Below are 10,795 nucleotides of genomic sequence, written 5' to 3'. Positions count from 1 at the left end.
TTTGGGACTGACTGGAAGTCAGGGCTTTTCATTTCCATCTGGAGAAAGGCCTTGTCACCAGAATCTAGACCTTTATTTCTAGGGCCCACACAGAGGTAGGGCCAGGCCAAAACCCTTTCTCTACCCTGTTCCAGAAGCCAGCTTCTATAATGTGGAATAAAGAGGAGGTTCTCATATCCAACAAGCTCTGTGATGTGTCCCTTTTCCTGAAACATTGTTTCTCCAGAAAGGTAGCCAAGGAGATCAGACACTCACATACTCCAGTGGGAAAACTTAACTAAAAGCGAGTGGTGCTCATACGCTGGAGGCCTTCAGACAGAAGAGTCTTTCCTTGGCCTCTTCCTTCCTTGTCTCCCACCATCCTCTCCTAAAGACTATAGGAAGGAAAGCACCTGGCACAAAAATGAATGTATATTTCACATTAATATAAGAGGCATTGATATAGTAGAAAAAAATGGATTTTAGAAACAGAAAACTCAGCATTTTGCTTCTTAGATTTAGGGGTACACAGTGGAGGCAGACTCTCTTTCCCTGGTCATAGCTCTGCACGCTGATAACTTGAGTCCCAAACAGCAGGTGTGGTGGGTGTTGGGAGACCCTCAGAGTAAAGGAAAAAGCTTCCAAGTTCTAGCCAGTATACCACCTGGTGACCTAATTACTGGATGGCACTAAGGGATAATACCATTTGAGATTAAAGCAGAAAGAAAAGGAGGGAAACGATGTCTTCCATTCTTTTGCCAATACCTGGACATGAGGTTTGGGGAGGATGATAGAATGAAAATATGGAAGACCTAAGTGAAAGCTCAAATAGGCCCCCTGCTGTCTAGGGACTTATGACCCTTCCCTCTAGCCATTAAGGAGACAAGAGTTAAAAGGAAAGGGCTAGTAAAGTAGAAGTTGTCACTGTTAGTAATCCTTCCCTCATCTCCTCTTCCCACCATGGAGAAAGAACGGCCTCTTTCTAGGTAAGCTGAGTCTTTTAACAGCTTCTAGCAAGTAGTCCACCTGTGCCATTTGCTACCCTTATCCCACCGCTCTTTTGTTATTCTACTTCTACCTGAATTTACTTTTGTGGGGAAGCCAAGGATAGAGGGAAAGAGAACATGCTGAAGAGTTGGAATCACCTTGGAGGCCAAGGGCAATGACAGCCCTGGGTATAGTTGGGCTCCTCCATGTCAGCCTACATATTAGGCAGCATAGAGTATGTGAGTGCTGTGGGCTGGGTACAGGGAGCCTCAAGGATAACTGACCTAACAGCTGACCAAGGCAGCAGAAGTAATGATGAGCCAGCTGGCTCTGCACCCTCAACATGAATCATGTCTCCTTTTGACTTCTGTTTACTTGTCTGTGTCAAAAAGAGGATAGTACACAAATTACAAATATCAGGCATGAAAGAGGGGACATTACTACAGATCCTACAGACAGTAAAAGGATAAAGACTATAATGAACAACTCTATGCCCATAAATTTGACAACATAGATGAGACGGACAAATTTCTTGAAAGACCAAGAAAGCTAACAGCAATATCTATCTACTTCATTTTGCATGATATCAGTGGGTCCTGTGGTAAACAAACAACAACAAAAATTTAAAAGCCCAACAGTGACAAAAAACAGTCTGTTGTGGTCCCAAAGTCAAGAAGTCTATGGATGGCTCTTCAGTGAGCCTCAAAACCTGAGACCTGGCTGTGTCGACCTACAGATCTTTGTCTTTGATGGAATGGCAGAGAGCAGGACTTATTTGTATTTTCTCTTTATTATGAAAATTTTCAATCACAAAAGTAGACGAGAGTATTATAATGAACCCCCAGATCCTATTACCCTAGATTTAATTGTAAACATCTTGCAAAAATTGCTTCATTTTTTTCTTTGTTGAACTATTTGAAAATAAATCCCAGATATATTTCAATCCTAAATATTTTAATACTCTAAAAAAATAAAATTTTCTTACATAATTACTTTACATCTAACAAAATAATTCCTAAATGTCATCCAACACTCTGCAAATTTTCCTGATTGCCCCTCAAAATGTCCTTTTATAGTTTGCTTGAATCAGAATTCAAATAAGGTCTACACCTTGTTTGATTGTTAAGCTTCCTGAGACTCTTTTAATATTAAACATTTACACTCTTCTCTCCCCAGTTTTTCTCCACACCATTGCTTTGTTGAAGACTGATTCAGTTATCCTGTCTATTTCTCCATGTTTGGGATTTTTCTGACAAAGTTTTGCAACCTGAGGTCTGGATGTGATTCGAGGGTCCATGGAGATTCTGAAATTGAATTGTGCTTGGTACTTCCTCTATCCTTACACCTCCCCACCCAAGCAAAAGTCTATAGCTTTCATCAGATTCTTGAGGAAGTCCTTGACACAAACATGTTAAGTCAGCATTAGGGAGAGAGCACAGAGACCCTGGGCTTTAGCTCAGACACTGCCAATAGATGAATGACCTTCAGCCAGTAACTTCCCCTCACTGGGTCCTAGACTTCTAATTTTTGAAGGGCTAATTATATTTCAGACCTCTCGAGGATACTAGAAAGGGTTTCCAGCCTCTTAGCCTTCTCTCAGAATGTGTGCTCAGGATAGAGAGACTTCCCCTGTTGTGTACAGCTACCAACTGCTCTGTACCAGGAAATAGGTAAAGGGAGTTGACCTTGGGTAAGAGCTCAAAGAGAGGAGGATGTTGTATTTTCTGGAAGACTACTACATACTCAAACTAAGGTTAGTGAATAAAGACATTAGATTGACATTTGGAAATGACCCTGACAGCACACAGAAACTCCTAGATGGCTTGGCTCTGAGAACTGAGCCCTGGGGCACCCCAATGTTTGAAGAGGGAGAGATAAAGGGGAATTGTCCAAAAGATTGAGAAGGAGCAGCCAGGAACGTAAGAGAAGAACCATAAAAGAGTGCTGTCCAGATATCAAGAGAACACATTTTAAGATGGGTGAAGTGATAAACTGTGTCAAATACTGTTGATGGGTCAAGTAAGAGAAAGATGAAGAATTGACCATTCGAGACGGCAAACTAGATGTAATTTAACATTGACAAATGCATTTCAGTGGAGTTGTGGGCTAGACAGCCTGACTGCAATGGGTTTAAGAGAGAACAGAGGAAAAGGAATTGGGTTTTTTGTTTTCGGTTTTTAACTTTTCATTTGAAAATAACCTCAAATGTACCAAAAAATTGCAAAAATGAAATAATGCAATAACCCTGTATACCCTTATTCAGATTCAACTATTGTTAACATTTTAACACATTTGCTTTCTCATTCTCTCTCTGTATGTGTATTGCATAATATTTGTCTGAACTATTTGAAAGGTACATTTAACACTTCAGTGTGTTTCCTAAGACTATGATACTCTCTTACATAACCACTGTACAGTTATCAACTTCATAAATTTACATTGATAAAGTACTTTGATCTGTCATTCATATTCCAATGTTGTCAGTTGAACTAATGTCCTTTATAGTATTCTTTGCCTCTGCTATAGGGGCCAGTCTAGGGTCAGGTATTTTGCTTCTTAGACATAGGAACAGTAAGATAAATTGTGCCCACAGGCTTAAAATCTGGGAAGAATAAAGTGCTACCAGAAGAAGCATGGTTGTTTCCATATGTATTTAGATTCATGAGAAGGTTGAGCAAATGGGAAGTATAAGAACATATTATATTAGATAAAGGAAGATATTAGAACAACACATGAAATTTTAGGCCTTACAATACAGGAGGCTGAAGCAATATAAAATATTTGCTCTTTAGTAAAAATATTTCAAAATTTGGAAATGAAACATAAAGGAGAGACTAATCATTCATAAACACCTGTACAATAAAAACCAATAATGAATATTTTAGTATGTGTTTTTTCCACCTTATTATGATAATATACACGTATAAAATTTACCATCTTAACCAGTTGTAGAGCACAGATCCCTAAAATTAACCAAGCCCTCATCTGGAAGTTGCATGCCTTCAATAGACTCCAGAGTTCCAAAATTATTACATCAGACATATTTTGGTGCAATTGCTGTCCTGGTGGAGAGACAGATTCCTGGTGCTTTCTACTACACTGTCTTTCCAGAATACTCTAATATATGTGCTGTAAGGATTTTCTTTTTTTTTTTTTTGGTGTGCATTTTAAAGCACTATTACTTAGTAAATCTTTGACCCTTAATATTACAGTATAACAATTTTCCCATTACAAAAATTAACAAACATTTAATGGTTGAATAATTATACTAGGGGTGTTTAATTATTTATTTAACCATCCCAATATGTTGGGCATTTAGTTTTTTCCAATGTGGTTATAAATAAGCCAAAATAATATATAGCTATATCAAAAGACTTTTCTGTATGTATTTTGGACTACTTTCTTATGATATATTAGTAAAAGGAAATAATGTGAGAAACAACTTTATGATTCCTAATTAAAATTCTACTAGAACTATAATATTCTGAATTCAACTATATTACTATAATGGATTACTATTTATTAAGGAGAATTTTAGAGAGTGAGTCTTGAAATGTAATCTGTACTTTACAAGTAGAATCATTGTTGGAGAGAAGGCCTGGGGTTCTTTCCCATGTATATTTCAAGAACTGTGCCCAAAGCCAAAGAAAGCCCATTGCTCTCATTTTATACCAGTTTTATTTTTTACCCTTTTTATTAGCTTAAGTATAAAATAAAACACAAAAATGAACAGGAGACATTCTTTTCCCAAAAGGTGTTCACAGAATTGCTGCATCTATGTGATTCTCCTTTTCGGGAGGGGCATAAGAGGACTGACCATTAAGTTCACAAACTTCATTGCAACGATGTTGCTAACCTTTTCTGATATCAGAGGGATTATTCATTATGAATTTGTACCAAGTGGACAAACAGTTAACCAAGTTTACTATTTGGAAGTGCTGAAAAGGCTGCGTGAAAAAGTTAGATGACCTGAACTTTTCACCAACAATTCTTGGCTTTTCCATCACAACAACGCACCAGCTCACACAACATTGTCTGTGAGGGAATTTTTAGCCAGTAAACAAATAACTGTATTGGAACACCCTTCCTATTCACCTGATCTGGCCCCCAATGACTTCTTTCTTTACCTGAAGATAAAGGAAATATTGAAAGGAAGACATTTTGATGATATTCAGGACATCAAGGGTAATACAACGACAGCTCTGATGGTCATTCCAGAAAATGAGTTCCAAAATTGCTTTGAAGGGTGGACTACGCGCTGGCATCGGTGCACAGCTTCCCAAGGGGAGTACTTTGATTATCAAAGAGGAAAATCTGAGCCTGGTCCTCAGTGGCCAAATGGCCCAGGTGCATTTACTGACCTTTCTGGTGTTAATTTGGAGATCTCCCTTCAACAGCAGTAAACATAATGCAGATGTAATAGGTGCACAGAGGGGATGCTTTGTGAGGTCATAGTGAAAGCTCTGCACTTCGGAAAGCAGGGAAGCCAGCATACCAAGGAGATGGGACACCTGGGTAACCAGGTAACAATTTGAGGCTCAAAGGCCCCAGTGATTACTGGAATTGGAAAAGATCACCTGGCACCAAAAGGGGAAACTGGGTAAGTTCCATAACATGTTCTATTTCAACTGCAGAGGAATAAGCAAGACAACAGACAGAAGCATTATTGATTTCAAGATGCTTTCCCAAAACAGGCTTCCACCACAGGGATAATGTCCCAAACAGAGTAATTCCTAATAATTTTGAGTCCTTTTGAAGAACTATTATTTTTGAGAAGCAGAATTGTATTTGTGGAACTGTAGATGGGAAGTAGAAGCAGTTAATAAAGGAACTTTTATGCAGTTTGCTGAGGAAAAGTTTGTTTTTCCATACCTCCCTAAAGAATTCAACAAGACTCAGAGCCGCAAGGAAACTCAGTTTTCTTGTGAATGTGACCACCTCTACTAGAAATACAGGCTGAAACATATTCCCATTTGCTCTGAAAAGTTGGAGTGGATCTTCCAGAAAATTTTAAGTGGGAAGGCAAACAATGATTCATGGCGATAAAAGCAAAGCAAAGCAAAATAAACCAACAAAAGACACTGATGCAGTGACCCAGGTGTCCTAGCTCCTTGGTATGCTGGGTTTCCTGCTTTCCGAAGTGCAGAGCTTTCACTATGACCTCACAAAGCATCCCCTCTGTGCACCTATTACATCTGCATTATGTTTACTGCTGTTGAAGGGAGATCTCCAAATTAACACCAGCAAGGTCAGTAAATGCACCTGGGCCATTTGGCCACTGAGGACCCAGGCTCAGACATTTCCTCTTTGATAATCTCAACCTTAGTATACATGGAGACAAAACCTTGTTTTTTCTCTATTTGGCCAAGTTTGAATATCCTTCAAGGTTACAGAAGTTATTCAATGAGTTATACACCTATATATTAAAGTACCTACGAGACTTTTGCCTCCAACTTTTGGCATTGGAGGGAAAGAATGGACAACTTTGGGGATCAATCAGAACCACAGGCAATATCAAGAGGTTGTTCACAAGGTATGAAATAATAAGATCTCTTATTTCCCTCAAGGAGTTTAGTTTATCAGGTAAGGTCATTGTCTCCCATTTTCTGTCACTCCCAGACATTCCTGTATAAATTCATTGAATAATTGAGTTTCCTCTAGCCTTCTTACAAATTTTCTAAATGGTTAGAGGAAAAGGCTTAAAGGATTACATCAGGGCAAAGAAGAAGCCCTCTCTGATGAGTCTTGTAGATTTTCCACATAACATAAAGAGAATCACACTGTTCCAGCTGGATTTCATGTTTTGTCTAAGAAGAGGTCCTTCACTAAATATTGTTTTTGAAAACAAAAGGATACAATGCCGTATAGGCAAATAGCATTATAAGCAAATATATACAATAGCAGTATAGGCAAAATAAGGGAACTATTCTGAAATATGCAGAAATAAAAGCTGGGAAATCTAGGGTTTTGTATCAATTAGCTAATTGTGGTAGGAAGTATGGGGTGTCTTAGTCTGTTAAGGTTGCTATAACAATATCATAGACTGGTTGGCTTATAAACAAAATAAATTATTTCGCACATTTTTGGAGGCTGGAAAGTCCAAGATCAAGGTGCCAACAGATTTGGTGTCTGGTGAGGATCCATTTCCTGGTTCACAGGTGACCGTCTTCTAGTTGTGCTCTCTGGGGTCTCTTATAAGGGAACTAATCCCATTCATGAGGGATTCAACTTCATGACCTGATCATCTTCTAAAGTCTTCACCCCCAAACATTGAGGATTAGGTTTTAACATATAAATTGGGGGCTGGGAGGGGGACACAATCATTTAATCTATAACACGGTGCTGGAGAGATTATACAGTGGCCTTGGGATAAGAGAAAACTCACAGCTCCAGTTAGTGATGTGCCAGCAATAAGGGAAGGTAAAGTGGACTGAATTACTGGAATTCAAAGAAAAGAGCATAAATAGAACACAAAAGTCAATCTAGACCCAAAGAAGAAACCCAGAGGCTGATATTTGGGAACTTCTACTGTGAAAGGAGATCCTCCTCCTCCAATAGAAGCCAAAACATGCCTTCACATCCAAATTTGTTATTAATAACTTTGACAATATTGAGTTTTTTTTTCATTCTTCATCAAAGGATAATGAGGAATAAATATTAACTTTGCTCAGGATTTCTGTTTTAAGACCATGTCTTAGTTCAGGCTACTGTAACAGAATACCCTAGACTGGGAGCTTAGAAACAACAGGAATTTATTTCTCCCAGTTCTGGAAGTTGAAAGGCCCGAGACCAGGGAGCCAGAACTGTTGGGTTCTAGTGAGAGCCCTCTCCCGGACTGCTGACCTCCCGTATGCTCCTGTGACAGCAACCTCTCTGGGCATTGTATTTATAAAGACATGAATCCTATTCAAAATGCTCCACCCCGATGATCTCATCTAATCCTGATTACCTCCCAAAGACCCACCTCCTAATACCATCTCAACAGGGCATAGGGTTTCAATGTACAAATTTTAGGGGGGCAGAGCATGCAGTCCCTAACAGACCTTAAGATAAAAGAGTAGGTAAAGCTGTCAAAGCTTACTTTGGAGGATTGAAGTAATCATACTGTAATTTATCGAACTTGAGGTCAGTCTGACCTGGTCATTTACACAAAAAAGATGACTGTAAGAACTTGATGAATATAGAAATTTCTTTTCTCCCTCGTTTCCCCTATTTCATCTACAATTAGGCGCAAGAAGGAAAATGTATACTACATAATAATATTTATAAACAGAAATACTCAATATTTTTTGTATTTATATATTTACTAAAGGGGAGTAGTGTGGCTACATTTATTGAGCATCCATTTTGTACCAAACACTGTTCTACTTTATATTTATTCTGATTCAATGTGCAAATGTGTTACCTATATTGTGTTTATTTTCAGAAGAATCTTGCAGTGCAAGTGATTGTTTCGTGGACATTTAGGATATCAAGACCTGTAGGTATAACTTATTTCAGTTGTACTGGTTTCCAGTGCCAGCTATATGACAGTTTTCATAATTGCTAGAATGAACAACCTCTTCCATAACATTTTCAAATATCTGTGGTATATTTTGAAATACATTTTCTGGTGATCCAATTCATGTAGTTGCTGCAAAAATTAAATATCCTAAGGAACTTATGAAAAATAAAGTTAAATATTCCCTCCACCATGATACACTCAATATTCTTTCCAGTTTTCTCTATGAGTATATGTTTGTTTTTGCAGAGTGAAATTACATTAACTTAACATATAAAAAGACAAAGAATCAAGAATCACTCTGGGTTTGCAAAAGGAATCCATGAATTTCATTGTATATCTTTGTATGTGACTAAAAAAGGGAAGAATCAATTTGTTTCAAAACCTTCCAGATAGATATGTATATGTTTTAAAGGTATAAGGTAGAAATAACATCAATTTAATTAACAGGACACCAAACTATCAAAGAAGACAAAAATGTTTCAAAATAAAAAATTTTAAGAGATTTATTGTTGGTTTCACAGGGCTTATAATAATCTCTGGTTTCTGGGTGTCTTCCAAATAAAATTTCCTGAAATAGTATGTAAGAATAGAGAATAAATAATAATTATATTTATAGGTATCTCCCTACAGTATAGCACAAGGGAATTCAACCTCTTTTTATTATTCTCAATTTGATTTTTTTTAATTGGGGAAGGGGAACAGGACTTTATTGGGGAACAGTGTGTACTTCCAGGACTTTTTTCCAAGTCAAGCTGTTGTCCTTTCAATCTTAGTTGTGGAGGGTACCGTTCAGCTTCAAGTTGTTGTCCTTTCAGTCTTAGTTGTGGAGGGCGCAGCTCAGCTCCAGGTCCAGTTGCCGTTTCTAGTTGCCGGGGGCACAGCCCACCATTCCCTAGCAGGGGTCGAACCGGCAACCTTGTTGTTGAGAGGACGTGCTCCAACCAACTGAGCCATCCGGGAGCTCAGCTCAAGCTTGCGGGACTCGAGTAGTTGAACCGGCAACCTTGTGGTTGAGAGCCCACTGGCCCATGTGGAAACCGAACCGGCAGCCTTCGGAGTTAGGAGCAGGAGCTCCAACCACCTAAGCCACCGGGCTGGCCCCAAGCCCTGTAAATATTAAGCATGTATAACATTCTAGAGTTTTTCTGCCTAAAGTCTAATGATCTGTAAATCTACATTGAAATATTCACTTATTTTACAAATAGTATCATATTGCACATATGGTTTTGTTACCTGATTTTTCTTTGTGGGTATAATTGTCACTGTGTCCATCCTGCTGCAGGGCGACAAGAAGCTCACCCAGGAACAAGTCTCCAACAGTCAAGTCCAAATTTGAAGCAGAGTCCTCAGAGAAAATGGAAAATACATTCCCAAACAGTATTTCCTGACACAAAAATATTACTTCAACAACCCAGAGGATGGATTTTTTTTTAATTAATGTTTATTGGGGTACAATTGTTAGTAAAGTTACATAGATCTTAGGTGTACAATTCTGTAATACATCATCTATATATCACATTCTGTGTTCACCACTGAGAGTCAGATCTCCTTCCATCACCATATATTTGATCCCTTTTATCCTCATCTACCATCCCCCTCCCCCCAACCCTCTGGTAACTTTGCAACAACATGGATGGATCTTGAGATTATTATGCTAAGTGAAATAACAGACAGAAAAAGTAGAGAACCATATGATTTCACTGATATGTGGTGTATAAAACTGAAAACAACACACGAACAAGACAAACAAATGAAGAAACAAAAACTCATAGACACAGAGGATGGATTCTTATAAAAAACAAACAAAAAAAAACAAAAAGGAAGATAGAGTCTCTTCTCCTGTGACTGATTCCACTGTGCTCATAGACATGATGAAAGGCAGTGTAACAAACATTCTCCCTGTGATTCTTATTGGTGGATGGATGAACATGACTTTTTCAGGCTTTGTCACAATCAAGGTCCCATTTCCACTGACCCTCCGTTTTAAGCCTATGCTACAAGCAAGGAATCAAAGTACTCACATTAGATGCATCCTGGGGGAGTTCTGCATCCTAGTACTTCCTCAATGTCTTGGGGCTTCAGAGCATTTACTCTCTGATTCTGGGACAAGACAATGCCACGGACCAATCACAGATGAGGCAGAAGCAGAAGACTGGAGCAGCCATGGACAGGCCCGCAGACACCAGCAAAGCTTTCAAGACAGAGTGGGAAGATTTGGAGCTGACAGATTATCAGTGGGCACTAGATGATGTGTTAGAGCTCATGGTCAAAGACTTCCACTTTGAAGGCATATTCAAAAAGGAATTATAGGTCTCTATTTTTTAA

At 38.6% G+C, this 10,795-nt stretch overlaps 1 pseudogene; it reads left to right on the top strand.

Annotated features, from left to right (window-relative positions):
* The first annotated feature begins 9,629 nt into the window (after positions 1 to 9,629).
* On the top strand, positions 9,630 to 10,795 carry LOC117035350 (ER membrane protein complex subunit 3-like; annotated as a pseudogene).

The sequence above is a fragment of the Rhinolophus ferrumequinum genome, chromosome 15, assembly GCF_004115265.2.
Source record: "Rhinolophus ferrumequinum isolate MPI-CBG mRhiFer1 chromosome 15, mRhiFer1_v1.p, whole genome shotgun sequence".
Taxonomy (NCBI): Eukaryota; Metazoa; Chordata; class Mammalia; order Chiroptera; family Rhinolophidae; genus Rhinolophus; species Rhinolophus ferrumequinum.
The sequence above is the reverse complement of the archived record's forward strand: the minus strand, read 5'-3'. Positions and strand labels throughout refer to the sequence as shown.